The sequence below is a fragment of the Globicephala melas genome, chromosome 8 (assembly GCF_963455315.2).
Source record: "Globicephala melas chromosome 8, mGloMel1.2, whole genome shotgun sequence".
Lineage (NCBI taxonomy): Eukaryota > Metazoa > Chordata > Mammalia > Artiodactyla > Delphinidae > Globicephala > Globicephala melas.
Window position 1 is genome coordinate 10252749 of NC_083321.1, and position 12618 is coordinate 10265366.

Consider the following 12618-nt stretch of genomic DNA (forward strand, 5'->3'; position numbering starts at 1 on the left):
CATCCTAAAGAAACGATCCAGAATACCACTACACAGCGGTTAGTGTCCACGCATCGGAATTGGAAAGTTCTCGATTCTTTTTGCTAGCTGAACCCCTTTCTAACTGTGTGACTCAGGCAAATCATTGGCCTCTCTGAGCCTCGGTGGCCCTCCTGTAAAACGGGAGCAACAAGCACCCACGTTGCGGGCTTGCCGTGAGGATTAAGAGAGATGGTGTAGCCGGGGCGCCCTGAGTGGCTGCCTTGTTAGACAAAAAGCCTGCGGCCACGTGGCTTCCAATAGTTAAAAAACAAAAACAAAACTGGAGACAAGGAGACAACTGAATTGTCTAAAAGGGATCGAAGGATTGGTTAGGAAAACACAGCATGTTAAAAAATATTTGCAAAAAACGAAATTTACCAAGAGTTTTTAAGGATGTGAGGGGAAGACCATGTTGCAAGGTTCAGTGATGGAAGCAGGATACACAGTTCTCTCTCCCCAGGGCTCCTGCCCCAGCCTTGGCTTTAAGCTTCTGAAGGTCTTCCAGGACCCAGAGGGACCCAAGTTCAATGCCTCGTTCTAGCTTCTCATCGTACCCTGGACTTTTCCTCTGTGACCCCAGCCACAGGTGATTACGTATTTTATTTATGAGCAGTTTGGTGGCTGTCAGTCCCACTGAATTCTGAATACACATAGCCCCATGTGTATCCCAAGGCCCACAGACTCCCAGTGCAGTGGTCTCCCAAGTTGGCCCGGCCGCTGCTCCAGGGCACTGCCGGGGCGGGGGTGGGGTGTGCCCCTCTCCAGGATTGGGACCAGGCCCCAGGGACTGCAGTGCCCACAAGTTTTGGGAGTGGCATGGGACTGTTGGCTGGGAGATCACCACAAATTGTGTTCATGCAGACCAGCCTTTTGTGTCCTGAGCAAGGATGACGAAGGCTAGTTGAACCCAGGAGGACCTGCCTCCCAGGCTCTAGCTTGGGGCCCAGATATTCAAAGAGGGCAGCTGTCCAGAAACATCCACTGGCCCATACTCCTGAGATTCACTGGGTGGGCACTGGATTGCCATTCCCAGTTTGCAGACGGACATTTGGGAGACAACCAGATGGGTAACTAGTGTTCTATTTCCATCCCACACCGATGGGAGCCGTTACCCATCTCAGGCATCTTGAGTCCGAAATGTAGAGAGATAAGGGAAGGACTTTTTGATTCTTCCCGTTGCTCTGATGGAGAAAGGGGAGGCCCCAAGACATGCCAGGTACCCACCACAACTTCCTAGCACAGCTCAGCGATATAGCTGACATGTATTCAGTACTTTCACATACGAGGCCTTTTTAAAACACTTTAGATGAATTAACCAGTTTAATTCTCACAGCAAGTCCACAAAGTGGGGAAACCAAGGTGCAAAAAAGTTTAGCAGTAATTTGCTCAAGATGACACAGCAAGAAAATGGCAAAGCTAGGATTCGAACCCAGGCTGCATGGTTCAAGAACCCACACTCTTAACCACTCTACTCCACTGGGTTGGAATCCCACATCCTGGTTTCTGGTTCAGCGACTGACCATGCCAAAGGCGAGGGGCAGGGAGCTCTGACAGCCCGGATGGTCTTCCAAACTCCTTCCAGCTCTACCACACTCAGCCAGCCCTGAACTTAGATAGCCCACCTCCAAGGGTGATACAACTCAGTACTCAGTCAAGCCCCAGGGACCAATTCCCAAAAGGGCCCTGATTCTAAAGATGTGCGGCCATGAGGAAGCTGTCCTTCCCTAGGTCAGGAGCCCCTGAGATGGCATTCTGCCCGCCATTCCCCCAACAAGGACAAGATGAGGTCTGGCAGCCCAGCCATGAGCTGTTCCACGACCTCCCCACCGACTCTCCCACACAGGCGGGCTCCGGCACTCCCTGAACCCGCTTGTTTCAATTCTGAGGCCAGAGGAGAAACCGGTTACTTGGAAGAGTCAAGGACTGATAGCCCCAGGGAGTTTAGGAGGAGGAGCCCCGAGTGGGAAGGTGCTGGGACTACAGTGAATGTTTTTCTTTGAAAGACTCTCTTGAGGTTGTTGATGGAGGGCAATTTTTTTTATGTTTAATACTAGTTTTATTTACTGATAGCTAGTGATCTTCAGTGGAACAGTAAACCTCTGAAATGCTTTTTTTTAAATTTTTATTTTATATTGGAATATAGTTGATTAACAATGTTGTGTTAGTTTCAGGTGTACAGCCAAGTGATTCAGTTATACGTACACATATATCTATTCCTTTTCAAATTCTTTTCCCGTTTAGGTTATTACAGAGTATTGAACAGAGTTCCCTGTGCTGTACAGTAGGTCCTTGTTGGTTATCTATTTTAAATATAGCAGTGTGTACAAGCAGTCCCAAACTCGATGGAGAGCAATTGTTAAAACAACTGGAAAGAAGAGACAGTCTATAATTCCGTTAAAATTGGAAAGAAGCAGTGCACTGGCTCGCAAAAATAACTTACGACTTGATTCAGAGGGAATAGCTGTGTCCTGTCTTTGAAGGGACTTGGAGAGGTTAGGTTGAGTTTATTTTGTCGCAGAGACTGAAGCTGTCCTGGGGGCTTGGTGGGACAGTGTGGTCCTCGCTTCCAGAGGTGACTGGCATCAATGTCTATGTGACTAGACCAGGCTGTACCCACTGGGGACTTTCAAAACCCAGGAAGGTTGGGCTGACTTCTCCCCCCTGGAAACCCAAGAGAAAGTCAGCAACTTGGTGTCTTAGGCTTACTTAACTTATTTTACAGGATTTTTGTTTGTTTGTTTTCATTCTCTCTCATCATACCTAGGAAGGGCTTAGGGACACAAGGAAAACTCAATGCACAGGCTATGGACTGAATGTGTATGTCTTTCTAAAACTTCGTATTTTATTCATATATGAATAAATTAATATTCGAAGCCCTAATCCCCACTGTGATGGCGTTAGGAAGTGGGGGCTTTGAGAGATAATTTGGGATAGATGAGGTTATGAAGGTGGAGCCCTCATGATGTAAAAAAGAAAAAAAAGCAAGAGACATAAGATCTCTCTATTGTGTGAGGATACAGCAAGAAGGCGGCTGTCTGCAGACCAGGAAGAGAGCCCTTACCAGACACGGAATCTGCTGGCACCTTGATCTTGGACTTCTTAGCCTCCAGAAACGTGAGAAACAAATATTTGTTGTTTAAGCCACAAACATTTAAACCACCCAGTCTATGGTATTTTGCCCAAGCTAAAGCAGCACGTGATTGACAGAGAAAAGTGGTGACAAAAGTTTCAAGAGTCCCAGCCCCAAAGGTCCTCAGTCACGCAGGTCAGAGAAATCCAGACTTTTTAGCTTGTATTTGTCACCATGTTATATAACAGAGGATGCTCACCTGCATGACATCCTCCCTACATGCCAGATTGAACTCCCCTCCTTTCCATCACCAAACCCAGGGGAGGTAAAAGACAACAGTTCGTAATCTGCAGTGAGAGGAAACTCAAAGATGAAATCAGGGTACACCACCGGCTTTGGGGTATGATCTGTTTCTGGAACTCCCCTTCCTACTCTCATGCTCAGGAAAGTGAGGGCGTGTGAGCCATGTTTTCCGGAAAGCTGAGAAAAGAGTCTATCGCTGTTCTGCATTCAATTCCATTAACACTTGCTGAACCTGTACCACGTGCTGGGGCCTGGAGTACGTATTAGGGAAGTAAGCGTAAATGAGATGATCCCGGGAGTAGGAGAGTCCACAGCCTTCCCAGCACCAATGCATCAGCTTCACAGTTGCCACTCTTGGGAAATTTTTTTTTATTTTCAAGTTTTTTTAATTGTCTTCTCAGTTACTAATAAAAGAACAGACATTTAATCAAAGAAGACATACACCTGGCAAATGAACACAAAAATGTTCAACATCATGAATCATTAGGGAAATGCAATCAAACCATAGTGAGATACATCTCCACACTTTTTTTTTTTTTGTGTGTGCGGTACGCGGACCTCTCACTGCTGTGACCTCTCCCGTCGCGGAGCACAGGCTCCGGACATGCAGGCTCAGCGGCCATGGATCACGGGCCCAGCCGCTCCGTGGCATGTGAGATCCTCCCGGACCGGGGCACAAACCCGTGTCCCCTGCATCGGCAGGCGGACTCTCAACCACTGCACCACCAGGGAAGCCCCATCTCCACACTTTTAAAACAGGTAATATTCAAAGTACTGATCATACCAACCAAGAACCGGTGAGGAATACAGGGGGACTGGACTGCTCCCATACTTTTGATGGGAATACAAATGGGTACAGTCATTCATTTAGAACAAGAAACCATATGTTCATATAAAGAATTTTATGTACATGTTCATAGTAAACTTATCTGTGATAGCCAAACTGGAAACAAACAGGAAATTCTCTTTTCATGATTTAGAACAGAGACTTTGGGGACAGACAGAATAGTGATCCGAACCCATCTCTGTCGATCACTAGCTGTGTGACCTAGGGAAAGTCACTGAGCCCTGCTAGACTTCAGTTTTAACCTGGCACTGGGCATAATACATAAGCCACATTGGATCGCTTTGAGGGGGTGCATGGATAACATATGTAACATGCTTAGGACGTGGTACATGGCCGCTGCCATTATGTCCCCCCACCCTGCTCTCTCCTGTTCAATCCCCAATGGACATAGGAGGGCAGCTCTATCTATCTATTCATTCACCCCAGGCATAAAGATGGCTCTGAGGGTGCCTCAGTTTTCTCTGCAAAGGGACAATTCCAGTTCCCCCAAAGCTGCCTTCTTTCCTCTTGCCTCCCTGTCTTTCTTAGGAAGCTTAGCAGAGCTGCCTCACACTCACAACTCGCTATTCCCTTCCTTGGCCCTACAAACACGGCATCCAGCATTCCTAGAGATGAGATGTGGACTGCAGTTGCCATGGTAACAGGAGTTCCTCTAAAAGCAAAGGCTCCTGTGGACCTGGCCCCAAGGCTTGCTCAGGTTCCCATGCCAGACTCTACCTTCTTTGCAGCTACCAGATGGTAAGATGGGATACCACCAAGCATAGAGAATCATGAGCAACTCACGATTGAGTTTCTCCAAGTGAGCCCAGCAGGCCAGAGACACTGGCCTTTTACAAGCCCCATCTTCTTGATCTCCCCGTAAGGATTCAGACCACTGCGTGCAGGAAATGGACATCCGGGTTCCTCCTCTAGATTCCGATTCAGTACGTCTTGGATGGGACCCTAGAATGTGGATTGCGTAGAACCGTCTACCAGGTCTTGGGCAGCAGAAAGGGCATGGGATTGGAACTGAACAAGCCTGGGTTTGAAAACCAGCTTCTTCCTTACTATGGAAACCTTGGGCAAATCTCTTCATATGGCCAACTTGCCTCCCTCACCTCACAGGTATAAAAACCTCACAGGACCGAAACAAGATCACACAAAAATCCAATACCTGGCCGCAGTAAGCAGCAAAGAAGATCCTGCAGAATCAACAAGCACAAATGAATATATGTGATAGATGTGCGTGTGCATATGAGTAATAGGCAGTAAAGGATTATAAACAAGATACACAGGATGACCATATTCTTGTAAATACAATGCATAGAGAAATGGCCAGAGATCTCATTAAGCTGAGGGTGCTGCTATCTTGACTCCACGGCAATACTCTTCTATATATAGCTTAGAAAACTATTCGCTGGCAAGTTCACATGCAGACGTATGTAGAGATTGTCACTGCAGCACTGTATGTAATCAAAGAAAATTAGAAGTAATCTAACAGTTCCTCAGCAGAAAATAATTAATGATACTATGTTATATTTATAGACTGAATTATTTTGTTAAAAGAATGAACTAGATCTATATCTAGCCACTTGGATAGATCTTTGAAACATATATTGAGCAGGAGGAGTGAGCTGTAGAACAATGCATCCAATATGATGCCATTTATAGAAAATACGGCACATGTACTATCTATTGGGTATTGATATATTTTTATGTAATAAAAGTACAAAAACATGGAAAAGAAGGGTACACACACCACACCTTGGAGCGTGAGTGCTCTGGGGAGGGAGGGATAAGGAAATATTTCAGCAGCATCTGTATGGTTTGTTTTCTTATTAAAATAGATCTGAGCAAATATGTGAAAATGTAAACATTTCTTAAATCTGGGTGGTGGGGATGCCTAGGAGTTTTTGAAACACTCTCTGTACTTCTGTGTGTTTTTCAATATTTCTCTCTAACAAAATGTCTGGAAGATTCTATAACAGGGTGGTAACAACAGTTACCATTACAGGTAAATTTCTTTCTTTGTTTTCCTGTAGTTGCTAAATTCTGTACTATTTACATTATATATAATTTTAGTGTTGAAAATGAAAACAACAGTTTTTTTAAATGACAACATATGTGAAAAAGCCTTTGTAAATTGCTTGAATCATATCAATGCCCCCTGCCAAGGAGTCTTGTGTGCTTACATGGGTTTTTAATAGCTTTAAATTCTTTCATCTCCATCATGATGCTCAGAGGAAGGTATTATTATCCCCACTTTACAAATGGGGAAATATAGGGCCCAAGAGGTGTGGAGGAACTTTCCAGAACAACAGGGCTCATAAGAGGCAAAGCAGGGGAACTTCCCTGGTGGTTCAGTGGTAGAGAATCCGTCTTGCAATGCAGGGGACGCAGGTTCGATCCCTGCTCGGAGAACTAAGATCCCATATGCCACGGGGCAATGAAGCTTGCGCGTCACAACTAGAGACCCCGAGTGCCACAACTACAGAGCCCACGTGCTCTGGAGCCCGCTTGCCACAACTAGAGAGAAGTCTTTGCGTCACAACTAGAGAGAAGCCCACGCGTCGCAACGAAAGATCCCGCGTGCCGCGACTAAGACCGGATGCAGCCAATAAATAAATAAATAAAGGCAAAGAAGGATTTGCACCCAGACAAAGGATTTCCTGGGCTGCCTTGATTACACCTGTTCAGGAAGTTTCTGCAAGAGAGGTGACCTTTGGGCCAGGGCTTGGGGTCTAGGAACATTTCACTGGGGCAGAGGGAGCGGATCCAGATTTATTGAACAGAGAGCTTTATAGACGTCATTCAGAAGCATCATGATGACCCTGTGAGGAAGTGCTATCATGAAACCCATTTAACTGACAAAGAGGCTCAGAGAAATTGTTACTACTCCAAGGTCACAGAGCTTGGTGGTGAAAAAGCCAGAATTCAAATCCAAGCATGTTCCCCAGATTCACTCTTTCCACTGTGTCAGGCGGCTTCTACAAGTAGGAGAAGGCAGAGGGGCATTTTGGGTAGGGCGTACAGCACATGCAAAGGCCCGGAGGCAGGACAGGGCCTGCTGTGTTAAGCTAGAAACTCAAGTATGTGAAATTCAAGAATAAAATTCCCCAGAGTTTGGCCTCTGTACGAAGGGCAGGGCTGGGTTTTTCCGGGTTTCAGTGGAAGCTGAAATTCTGCTTGGCCATGCAGGATTTTCCAGGGGGCCCGTCCCCACCCACCGGCTCTCAGGAGTGGCTCTGGTTCGAAGTCTCCGAGAGCTGCTGCAGCAGCAGTTTCTGGGTGAAGGAAGCCTGAGTGTGGGCAAGGGGTAAAAATCCCCCCAGCTCTCAGGGGTGATGCTGACGGCTTCCTGAGGTGGCCGAAAGCCCCCTTCGGAGAAGGGCCCCCTTAATATCAGGCATCTAGCAGCTGTTGGAAGTCATCATCATCCTTCCTGGGAAGGAAACACAGCCCTTCCCAAGCAGGCTGGGACCAGAATGTCTCCTGGGATGTAGGGACCAACCCTGGCTCAGCAGCTGTGCCCATCAGCTCCAAGGGGCCCCTCCCCTCTCACTACCCACCTCCTCTCTCTAAACAAATCCAGGCCCAAATCCAGATTCAAAGGGGAAACTGGGGAGGCACGGGGGATATTCAGCCTGAATCTCCACGGCCACCTTGTGTCATTAGCAGCTAAAGGCCGGCAGTAGCCAACGGCCACAAGGCCAACCAGGCCCATGAGTTCAAGTTCAGGAAATAAATTTGGGCTCCCTGGGAAGAGGTAGCATGTGTGTGTCCCGGCTTTACATACAGCACGCACTCTCCTATGACTCTCCGTTGGGCCCACTGAAGTCTCAGTTTTCCAGGTAAGAAACTTGAGCGACTTGCCCAAGGCCACAGTTACTAAGATGTGGAAGCAGAATTCAACTTCCGGTCTCTCTAAATTCAAGCCCACTTCTTGGCTCTCTGGAGACATGGTCAGCCCACACTCCCCTCCATAAGTCACGTCTAGGGCTCTTCTGAAGTGGCTCAAAATCTTTCACGTTTCTGCCCATGTTAGCCCTTAGTCACTCCTTCCTTCCTTCATTCATTCATCTGTTCCTCATTCTTGGCCAGGCTCTGTGCCAGGTCCCAAGCCATGGCAGAGGATGAAGATATACTCAGAGTTGATTATGATCAGGTAGAAGTGCTACCCCAGGGGTCAGGATAAAGTGCTCTGGGAAGAGTAGAGGTGAGAGGGAATCATTCTGACAATTGGGAGGGGCCTTAGAGGATGTGTAGGAGTTCTCAAGGATGAGAACATGACGGAGAGCAGGAAATATCCAAGCCTTTGCCAAACAACCTGGGAGATCTAACTTGTACCTTTCCAGGGGGTGAGCAGGCTCAGAGGAGAGATCATGTGGGGCAGTGACCTACCACTCTCCATGCCACCCTTTCTCCCCACCAGTGGTCTGACACCACTGGGCTTCCCTATCCTTCCTTGCAAAGGTGCTCGAGCTCTGACTTAAATGCTGGGAAGACATTGTTGCTTTCTCAGTCCCTGAACCGCAGCAACAGGTAAGATCTCTGATCAGTGTCTCCCCCTCCGGTGTCTAAAGAGGGCTTCAAACTGGGGCAAGGAGAGAGCCAGCTGAATGTTTGGTCAATGCCAAAGTATGATGGACCCTTGGGAAGCTTTGCAGAGGTTTGAGGTGGGCATTCTAACTCTGGCAACCAGCACCCACTGCTTTGGGGTGAGGGTCTGGCTCAGCCAACAGACCTCCCACCTACTCACTCCCCACCGCATCCCGCCCTCCCAATCCACTCCTCTGGCTGGTGACTCTGCTTCTAAACTCCAGAATCCTGGGGAGCAGAGAAGTCAAGAAGCCACCTCCATAGGGTTGGGGGCAGCACGGCAGAGTTGGAAGCAGGTGGGCTTTGGAGTCAGACAGATGTGAGTTCGAATCCCATCTCTTCCTCTTAATACCAGGATCTGGATTTCTTTTCTTTTTTAAAAAATTTTTATTGGCATATAGTTGATTTATAATGTTGTGTTAGTTTCAGGTGCACAGCAAAGTGAATCAGTTTTACATATACATATATGCACTCTTTTTCCTAAACTCTAGTATCATCAGTGACCTTTGTCAAAGTAAGCGGTGATGTTCATAGCCACCTCCTGGGGCTATTGGGAGATTAAAAGAGAAAATGATCGTGATGGGGCCTGACTCTCAATAGCTATTTGGCAACACGCTTGCACAATCTTTAATGCAATTCTGAAGCCCCAGATACCCCTGGATTTTTCATAACTCTGTGGGTGGCCTTCCTGACCTGAAAAGATGCTGGTTTGTCCATGGTCTTTATTTATTCTACGTGGTGTGAAAAATCATATATTTTGTTGCAGAAATGTTAAGGTATTTGGTTACAGAGGCTGCTCAGGCCCCTGCTGAGACATTACATCACATAAACATGTCACCTCTCTAAAATCCTAACATTCTAGATTCTGATTTGAACCTGGCCCCGGAGATTCCAGAAAGAGACTCAGGGCCTGAAATGGCTTCCTGTCTTTCCCTTGAAGGAGCAGCTGTGTGGATGAGTTCTCGAAATTTAAGGCCAGAAATGATGACCTAACTTCCCCCTTTATCTTCTTCTCTCCTCACCTTCCCCAGTGGAAACCCTCCTCAGAAAAGAATCTTCATCCATTAACCAGTGAGGAAAAGGCAAGCAATAGAATAATGGACAAAAGGCAGGAAGAGGCCCTTCACAGAAGAAGAAACACACAGGACCCTTGAACATATGAAAAACCCAGCCACACAGCCGCAGAGGAAAGCAACGTCAGGCCACAGGGAGAGACTGTTTCACAGGCCCTGGATTGTCGACAATTAAGAAGGTGGTAATATGGAGTGTTGCTGAGAATGGGGATCAGTAGGGACTCTGTACATTGCTGGAGGGGAGCGGGGTGGAACAAAACTGTCACAACCACTCTAGAAAGCATTTCCATAGTCGTGACCCAGAAATTCCACTCCTGAGTCATGTACACACACGCACACTCATGCATGCACTGCTATGGGCTGAATCGTGTCCCAGCAAAACAGATATGTTGGAGTCCATACCTCCCAGTACCTCAGAATGCAACCTTGTTTGGAGATTGGGTCTGCACAGAGTTAAAATAAGGTCACTAGTGTGTGGGCTCTGATCCAGTATGACTGGTGTCCTCATAAAAAGGGGAAATTTGGAGGCAGACGTATGCACATAGGAGGGCAGAGGTGGGGATTTGTTTCTAGACGCCAAGAAATGCCAGAGATTGTCAGCAAACCACCAGAAGCTAGGAGAGAGGCGTGGAACAGATGCTTCCTCACAGCCTCAGAAGGAACCCACCCTGCTGACACCTTGATCTTGAATTTTCAGCCTCCAGAATTGTGAGACAATACACTTCTGTTGTTCATGCACCCGTTTATAGTACTTTGCAGCCCTAGGAAACTAAGTCACGCACGTACCTGCAACAAAGGTCACCTCTGGGAGACAAGAGCTGACAAAAGCCCACAGCTGCTTCTGGGGAGTCTTGGGAGAGGCGGGGGGCAGGGGGGGAACCACAGGACGGATGGCTGTGCCCTCCACTTCCAGATCGCCAGAGTCAAAAATTCCACAAGTGCTTTGTGGGACTGAGTTTCATGGCTACATGGACGTGGCTGGAACCGAGCCAGCCCCCACAGATGCAGGTGATGAAAAATGGTCTCTAAAGACCTTCAGGGATGGCTTTAGAGTCTATCTAGAGAGCGAGAATTGGGGAGCTGACGTTCCGGTGGTACCCATTTCCCCTCAGAGAGGTTTGGAAACGTGCCCAAAGTCACAGAGAAGGTGGTGCGGCCTGGGATCCCATGCTGGTCTCCGAGACCCCAGAATCCACGTTCTCACAGCCGTTCTGACAAATATTCATCACAACCAACACGGTGCCCTTCCGCACACCCACCTCCGCGCTGACGCGACTAAACGCCCACGACGCTACAGAGACCTACACACTCCCTCCCTCAGGAACGAAGGGCCTCAGTGTGTGCGTGCTGGGTGAGATCTCTTTTAATGTGGTTGTCATAACATTCTTACAATAAGGATGACTAATGTTTACATCGTGTCTGAATTTTCAGCTGGAACCAGGTGGGAGTGACAAGGAGAGACGGTAGAGCTGAGACCAGCCACTGCTATGACCTTGGGTGAGTCCCTGTCCCCTTTGCCCTCCTCCGACAGCCCCTGATGTGAGGTTGCCAAGCAGACTTTGCTTCCCTCCCTCACAACACAGACCCCGCTGTCCCCACTGCCTCCCCCAAACTGGTCTTTCCACCAGTTAACGCAGTATATCCCACACCAGACCAATTTAAGATCCAAGATTAAATAGTATTGAATCACACAGTAAGCAGATGATTCCTTTTCCAATTGCTCAGTCCTGGGGATTACAAGCCTTTCACAAAGGGAGAGCTGACTTGGGCTTGGCTGGCGGGCTAGTGAATGACGCAGTTGTTCTGAGTGTCTTATCTGTTTATACAGATATATTCAATTTATTGAAGCAACATTGGTCTGAGACACATGAAACCTAGAAGATGTCTAGGTTTAAATCAACTTACTTAGGCTTACATACGAAGTTGATTATAAAAAATATTTGTTAAATAATTGTATATACATAAGGGCAAATCAAATCACATCCTTTTATACTTAAAACTCTCTGATGATTTCCCATTTCCTTTGGATTAATTCCAAGCCCGTACGTGATCTGTTTTCCCTGACACGTGTCAACCTCTCCACCTCCATCTCCTCCACTCTCCCCTTCCCTCTGTAATCTCCTCCAGCATGTGAAATTCACTCCCGCTTCAGGGCCTTTGCACCTGCCATGGCCTCTGCCTGGAATGTCCTGCTCCCTGATCTTGGCACGCCCAGCTCATCCCATCAATCAGATCTCTGCTCACGTGTCGTCAGAGGCCTTACCTGGATCCCCATTCCAGTCTCTCTGTCTTCCCTCCTTTGCTCTATTTCCCTCGTTGCACATAGACCTCTCTGAAATGATACTATTTTTTTTTGGTAGTCATTTTTTAAAATTAATTTTTACTGGAGTATAGTTGCTTTACAATGTTGTGTTAGTTCCTACTGTGTGGCAAAATGAATCAGCTATACGTATACATATATCCCCCCTTTTTTGGATTTCCTTCCCATTTAGGTCACCAGAGTGCGTTAAGTAGAGTTCCCTGTGCTATACAGTAGGTTCTCATTAGTTACCTATTTTATACATAGTATCAGTAGTGTATAGGTCTCAATCCCAATCTCCCAGTTCCTCCCATTCACCCCCCCCTTTCCCGCTTGGTATCCATACATTTGTTTTCTACGTCTGTGTCTCTATTTCTGCTTTGAAACGATACTATTTTTTAAACGTTTATTCATTTGTCTGTTTTCT